This window comes from Branchiostoma lanceolatum, chromosome 1 (assembly GCF_035083965.1).
Source record: "Branchiostoma lanceolatum isolate klBraLanc5 chromosome 1, klBraLanc5.hap2, whole genome shotgun sequence".
NCBI classification, from domain to species: domain Eukaryota; kingdom Metazoa; phylum Chordata; class Leptocardii; order Amphioxiformes; family Branchiostomatidae; genus Branchiostoma; species Branchiostoma lanceolatum.
The window spans coordinates 38,766,135-38,773,799 of record NC_089722.1 but is presented as its reverse complement, the minus strand read 5'-3'; the positions used below and the strand labels follow the sequence as shown (position 1 = coordinate 38,773,799).

Sequence of the window (7,665 nt, the reverse complement as noted above, 5' to 3'; positions counted from 1 at the left end):
CAGCTAGTGTACAAACTCATGTTAAACAACTTGATCACCAAGGACAGGTGAGGTTGTATGTTTGACAGGTGTGGTGTTGAGCACCAAGGACAAGTTTGATTGTAAGTCGGACATTTGTGGTGTTCAGCACCAAGGACAGGTGTGATTGTATGTCTGACAGATGTAGTGGTTAGCACCAAGGACAGGTGTGGTTTTATGTCTGACAGGTGTGGTATTCAGCACTGATGGAAGGTTTGGTTGTATGCCTGACAGATGTACATGTAGTTGTCAGCACCAAGGACAGGTGTGGTTGTATGTCTGACAGATGTAGTGGTCAGCACCAAGGACAGGTGTGGTTTTCTGTCTGACAAGTGTGGTTTACAGTGAGGACAGGTGTGGTTGTATGTCTGACAGGTGTAGTGTTCAGCATCAGTGACAGGTATGTCAATGTGTGGATAGTATTTCGACACCAAGGATAGGTATGGTTGTACATATGAAATATGTGGTGTTGAGCATCACAATCTCCACCAGAAATGTTTCATGGTGACGTGGCTGTGGATGCATGTGGGTTCGATGTAATCAGGATAACCCAACAAGCTGTGGATAGATGTTTTGTAGTTAGGTAGATGTTGGTAAGACAAAGGTTAACCTTGATAATGGACTTCCTCGCGGCATCTTACAGTAATGCAGCAGAACTTGTATGTCCTCATTATATATTCAATAGAAGGGTAGGTGTTGAAAAACAAAAGTTAAGTTCGATAATGGGATTCCAAGCAACTTCCTACGGTACTGCAGCGGAACTTCAAAACGCTAGGGTCCTGGTTTTTAAGTGGTAGATAGCTCTTGGAGCAAGGAGTGAGCTTGAACTCCCTTGCAGCTGGTATGGAATTGCAGTGGGTCTTTTTGTTGGAAACTTTCGAACAGGATAACTCAAGAAGGGATTGCTGGCTTTTCATTATTTTTTCATACATAGGTATCTTGGATGTTGATTAACATAATGAGACCTATGTTTTGGAAATAAGAACCTATTCTACATAATTACTTACTAGTAGGTAAAAGTGGAAATGTGCAACGTTTACTATCATTAAAGCAGCGGTCTTGGAATTTGGGACAATAGGTCAACATACATCTTGCAGTGCTAGTGGGCCATCGCAAAACAAATCTCGTTTCAGTTGTGTTTGGCATGTACATCACTTAAGTGATGATTAACACAGGAAGATGCTAATTCTTCAAATTAGAAGCTAATCTGCAAAATCAATGAGGAAATTTCATCGATTCCCCACGTACCATGATAGGATTTTCAAGCAACAAGCATATACAGCTGAAAAAGAGAGGAATATTGATAGGTATAAATTATGCAAATTTTGTTGACAAAAAAATTAGAATACATGTACCTTAGCAGCAAATGATAGTAGTTTGATACTTCCGTCTATCGTATGGATAGGGGGCTAGAAGAAGTCCTGACAATTAAACTTTATCTCATGAATATGAAATGTCTGACGTCTTTCAGGTGTTAGGCAATAGCGGTGAAACTGGTCCCTTGTTAACAATGCCTCCCATCTTAGGCGAGACCAATGCCGTCGTAGGAAACCAGCCGGTATGCCGGGAGAGTCTATGTAAGCCTTGTAGCTTATTTTGCACATACCATGCTACGCTCTCTATTTTTCAAGACACCCGTCATATGAAGTATGGATTATAGGGGCGAGAAGAAGCCCCGACAATTTGACATGCCATGTCTGGCGTCTTTCAGGTGTTAGGCAATAGCGGTGAAACTGGTCCCTTGTTAACAATGCCTCCCATCTTAGGCGAGACCAATGCCGTCTTAGGAAACCAGCCGGTATGCCTGGAGAGTCTATGTAAGCCTTGTAGCTTACTTTGCACGTACCATGCTTCGCTTTCTATTTTTCAAGACACCCGTCATATGAAGTATGGCTAGGGGCGAGAAGAAGCCCCGACAATTTGACATGCCATGTCTGACGTCTTTCAGGTGTTAGGCAATAGCGGTGAAACTGGTCCCTTGTTAGCAATGCCTCCCATCTTAGGAGAGACCAATGCCGTCGTAGGAAACCAGCCGGTATGCCGGGAGAGTCTATGTAAGCCTTGTAGCTTATTTTGCACATACCATGCTACGCTCTCTATTTTTCAAGACACCCGTCATATGAAGTATGGATTATAGGGGCGAGAAGAAGCCCCGACAATTTGACATGCCATGTCTGGCGTCTTTCAGGTGTTAGGCAATAGCGGTGAAACTGGTCCCTTGTTAACAATGCCTCCCATCTTAGGCGAGACCAATGCCGTCTTAGGAAACCAGCCGGTATGCCTGGAGAGTCTATGTAAGCCTTGTAGCTTACTTTGCACGTACCATGCTTCGCTCTCTATTTTTCAAGACACCCGTCACATGAAGTATATAATGGCTAGGGGCGAGAAGAAGCCCCGACAATTTGACATGCCATGTCTGGCGTCTTTCAGGTGTTAGGCAATAGCGGTGAAACTGGCCCCTTGTTAGCAATGCCTCCCATCTTAGGAGAGATCAATGCCGTCGTAGGAAACCAGCCGGTATGCCGGGAGAGTCTATGTAAGCCTTGTAGCTTATTTTGCACATACCATGCTACGCTCTCTATTTTTCAAGACACCCGTCATATGAAGTATGGATTATAGGGGCGAGAAGAAGCCCCGACAATTTGACATGCCATGTCTGGCGTCTTTCAGGTGTTAGGCAATAGCGGTGAAACTGGCCCCTTGTTAGCAATGCCTCCCATCTTAGGAGAGATCAATGCCGTCGTAGGAAACCAGCCGGTATGCCGGGAGAGTCTATGTAAGCCTTGTAGCTTATTTTGCACATACCATGCTACGCTCTCTATTTTTCAAGACACCCGTCATATGAAGTATGGATTATAGGGGCGAGAAGAAGCCCCGACAATTTGACATGCCATGTCTGGCGTCTTTCAGGTGTTAGGCAATAGCGGTGAAACTGGTCCCTTGTTAACAATGCCTCCCATCTTAGGCGAGACCAATGCCGTCTTAGGAAACCAGCCGGTATGCCTGGAGAGTCTATGTAAGCCTTGTAGCTTACTTTGCACGTACCATGCTTCGCTCTCTATTTTTCAAGACACCCGTCACATGAAGTATATAATGGCTAGGGGCGAGAAGAAGCCCCGACAAATTGACTTCAAATTATCTCATGACGTCTTTCTGGTGTTTGGATAACCTTCAGTTGACATATTTTTCTCATTATGTGAATAAGGTCCTCATTGGCATGTACTACATCAGTCAATGATCCTCTTTACCCAAATAAGTGTCCAAAGTATGCAAGTTATATCTTAGCAAAAACTATTTTAGCCTCTTTTCATTAAATATGCAAATGAGGCCCTGATGTGCTTTATACATGTATAATGATGTTCATCTTTACTTTGTTCTTCCAAATGCTGATGGAATCTTTCCCAACATGAAATGTTTACATTTTACATTTATCATGTAATCAGATTTTCATTTGCATGGTCTACATGTTCCTCTCTTTTTGATGTCCCTCTTCTTTTTTAGTTTTTAGGTGGCAGTACCATTGTCCCTTATTCACAAGCCCAATTGCCTTCCTCTGAAAAATCATGACCGTAATGTCCAGAACACGGGATATGAAAACTGGAATTTCTACTGCAGTACCATGGGAAGCTGGTAGGGGCCCATAATCTAATCTCTTCCTTCCACAACTACCAACATGCCCAATATGATAAAGATTAATATACATTCATGACTTCTAGAGTTATCCTGCTAACAGACATGTACATAAAACTCTGAAAACTTAACCTTCTTAATGGTCTCCTATACTACTCAAGCCTCCAAGGGTATCATACTATGAGGGGCACTGGCGACTGTAGGTCATTGAGGTTATTGTTAAGGTGCAGGCTTCCATAGGAATATAAACATTTCTAATAAGATATTATAAGATATATGCATGGTTCCCCCCCCCCCAAATAAATATTCTGTAACATTTAGATTCAAACAGTATTGATTTGTTTCACAATTTAGTTACTGTCTGTTTGCACTTTCCATGTGTAGGGGCTAATAAATCCACTGCATACTAGTATCATACCTGGTTGTGATCAGTTGTAGTCAATTGTGGTGTTTAGCAATACCTGTATGATGTTCACTACAAAAGGTTCCAATCCAGAACCATTCATACTCAGAGCATTAAGACCATCATGTACTATAAATTCATCTGTTGATTCACTAGGAGAATCCATCATCAATTTACCATCATGCAAGTACACCATATTGAAAGACTTTTCCCAAACCCTCTCCCTGAAGTATGTGTGTTTCCACTCGCTTGGATGCTGTTCTTGAAGGGCGTCAGATGTACTGGTCTGGTAGAAAATAAAGCTGCTGTATGTTATCCTCAGCACATTTGTCTTCTACATGGGGAAAGAGAGGTACATGTTAGAGGATGGATGAAGATTGATATATGTAACTAACTACACCTACAAATATGTGGCCTACTCTATGCAAATGTTTTATGACGTATTGAATATTAATTTTAATGTAAAAAAAGTAAACAACATGCAAGTCGTGTTTGGCCGTAGGCAGCTGTTTGAGTCGGGAATGGCTGTCCAAATTCCCTGCAAGTCGTGAACTGGGATGTAAGCTAGTCGTCGATTCTGCCCTTTCAAACCAAACCATGACCATATTCATACCTATTCTACCTCACGACGCCACCGCGCTTCACCAACTAAAAAGTCTGCATCAGGTTGTGTTTTTTCCAGACTCTGGCATAAAATACCAAGTCCCGTGGTTGAGGAGAGGGGCTGCCTGTTACCACTAGCAGGTAAACGAATACACCACACCAGACCATCCTGATGTGAGCGGATCTAATAAATCTGTCCAGATATACAGCTTGTACTCGTCAGTACAAACCAGGTGTGTTATGCCATTACTTAAAGGCATTTTATACCAGATATGTAACAAACAAATAACAGCTGCATGTAAAGTGTGCAATGAACCATTGTTCTCCATGTCAGCAGTTGTTTTCTTTGCCTCCTCACAGGCCTGAAGCATTGACTGCTCCACCATCTGAGCATCAATGGCTCTGTAGACCCTCTTCGCGTACACTATACAGAGTAAAAATATACTAAATTGACATCATTCCCTGTACTGTAAATGCAGAAATATTTGTGGTTTTATGGTCATGACTTTCATCGATTAACTCTTTACCACAACCTTAAAAACATGCGAAAAGCCGTTCCATTGTGTGACTGTAGCACTATTATTGTTAAAACGTCATCTCAAAACCACTGCAACAATCCATTTTCTCCTTACCGCGAAATTAAACCTCGCTAACATTTCTGCATGTACAGTATCTTATTATGCAACATAACTGCAATATCAACTTAGATGTCATACATCCTATTCATCTCCTTTCTGACTCATTGATAATGTTAGGAAGCATTTCTGGAAAGCACTTGACAATGATGTACTTATGGATGCTTCTAGAGCAAAATTATGATTATAAAATTAAATAAATTATTTTTATGATGACAACATTATGAAAATCAATATTAACAGATTGTGCAAGAGTAGATTACAAAAAAATGCATAGGAATGCATACATCATAGGATCATCCTGTCAATAGTGTAAACTCTTATTATTGACAGGATGATCATGTCAATAGCCACTAATCCTTTTGTCGGGAAGCACCCTTGAACCGACTAAATCCCGACCAAATTCCCCGAGAGACGGCGATTTTCCGACCAATTCTCAAATAACATTACCGACGTATTCCCGACTAATTACAGACCGCACCATTCACTGTGTCAGTTATTACATCAACGTTATACTAGTATATCTTTTCACTCAAAACGTAAATCAACAAGTTAACCATGAAATCCTTTTACATTTTTAGTGAATCGCAGCATTGTAGCTTACTTCTTCAGGTTTGTGAACAAATTTAAAGTATGCTGTATCTGTTCAAGATCTGTTTGTTGTGGCGCGCTCAAAAAACAATGGACCTTGTTTTTCTCACAAATAATTTTTTGTCACAAAAGATACACAGAAACTTTACACAGCCATTCAGAATATTTATGTGCGAAGCATATTCTGAACTTTTCTGAGGGACTGGAAGTTTTCATTGAGAATTTTCTCTCAGAAATGACGAAAATGTTTTCAAACGATCTTACCTGTCATGACGTCACACGTGCTTGATTTTGTTGACTGCGTCGACTCCAAATCTTGCTGCATTCCTCCCTAAATCCTGAGTTTTGTCTATCAATTTTCGTCCATACAGTTTCACAGCCCTTTCGCTTCCCTTTCTGTGGAAAATTTCCCGCAATGACGCTACATTTGAAGACATTTTGAGATGAACGAAAAAAGAAGAACGACCACAACGTTGTCCGGGTGCTTGTGGTGAAATGTTGAATCTTGCATCTTGTACAGCCGCTTGTCGCCCCGTTTCTGCTCACTTTGTGCTTTGTCCTTTCTTCTCTTTCGGTGAAAATTGTCCTTCCTTCCCGATGTATATAGTTCGAACATTTGTTGTTGTAGGTTCAAGTTGATAAAACAAGTCTTCCCGGTAAGAAGAAGAAGAAGATCTGTCGGTAATTTCCGTGACGTCATGCCAGTTCAGTCTCAAACCGAAGTTTATCCGCGATACGAAGTGATCCCAGAAAATAAGGCGCGAATAATGCGTTTTTTCCTCGGTTTTCAGCTCCATATTTTTGGATATCACTAACTATAGCTAAAAATCATATTTTTTTTATTTCCCGAATAAACGTTCATGTTATTATTTTTTGTTGTTGTTGTTGTTGTGCCGAAGTGTTGTCTTCCGCCGGATAGCTAGTGTAGTCGTGTATTAGTACGCGGTAGCTCATTGTCGCCTGATTGTCCAGATAGTGTGCTTTATGTTCGCTTAGAATGGTAGATGTCTAGTCTTGGCGCAGCGTTTGTTAAAGGAACCAAAACCTTGCCCTGGGAAAGTTGTAAAGGGAGTGCTCCTACTGTGAGCTGCCCAGCAGGTTGAGGGCTGGATTAATCCCCCATAACCACATATATTCATAAAAGGATTAGATGTCTGCCAGCCTGGGACAATAGCAGGGACAGATTACCATAATAACTGTCAGAGAATTCAAACTTTTTTTCTGTACTGGTTTTTCTATGAACAGTATCAAACAATGCAGAATGGCCCAGATATCTATCAAAAAGTCACATAATCCAAGGAAGTTTAAATCAGATTGGATAATCAAGACAATGCTATCTACAACTTTCAGTTTGGGGGAAGTCAACCTTGTTCAAATTTTCAAACATTCAAATCGACCCTGTCAACGTTGTGTTAGAGTGTCTAAATGGATATAAATTTCCAATGTCTTCCCAACATTAGGCTAGGTAGTTGTGTGTCTAGAAATATGACTTGGGATTTTTTGCGTCTTCTTGTTGTTGTAACCAGCATAGAATAGGGCTCTGTAGAACAGTACATATAACTGCTAGCCAATGTCTCAAAGCTAAATTGCAAGCCAGTGTTGTCATTACTTGATTTCTTGGCTAACTGTCCTTCAAGCTAACTTCTTTATGTGTAGCCATATATATATATACTTCAAATTCTTATATGTTATCTATAGATTTCAAACATTACTTGAAGAGTAACTTGTACATTGTCAACTTTCTCAGCCAGGCCACCACTGATGTGCACTGTACGGCTGCCAGAC

At 40.9% G+C, this 7,665-nt stretch overlaps 1 long non-coding RNA gene across 1 annotated transcript; it reads right to left on the bottom strand.

Moving 5' to 3' along the window:
* Positions 1-4,367: 4,367 nt before the first annotated feature.
* LOC136422364 (uncharacterized) lies at positions 4,368-6,468 on the bottom strand. Its single transcript, XR_010753611.1, has 3 exons — positions 6,145-6,468; positions 4,971-5,078; positions 4,368-4,385 (listed from the first exon to the last, which is right to left on the bottom strand). It is a non-coding gene; the product is annotated as an uncharacterized lncRNA (long non-coding RNA).
* Positions 6,469-7,665: the final 1,197 nt, after the last annotated feature.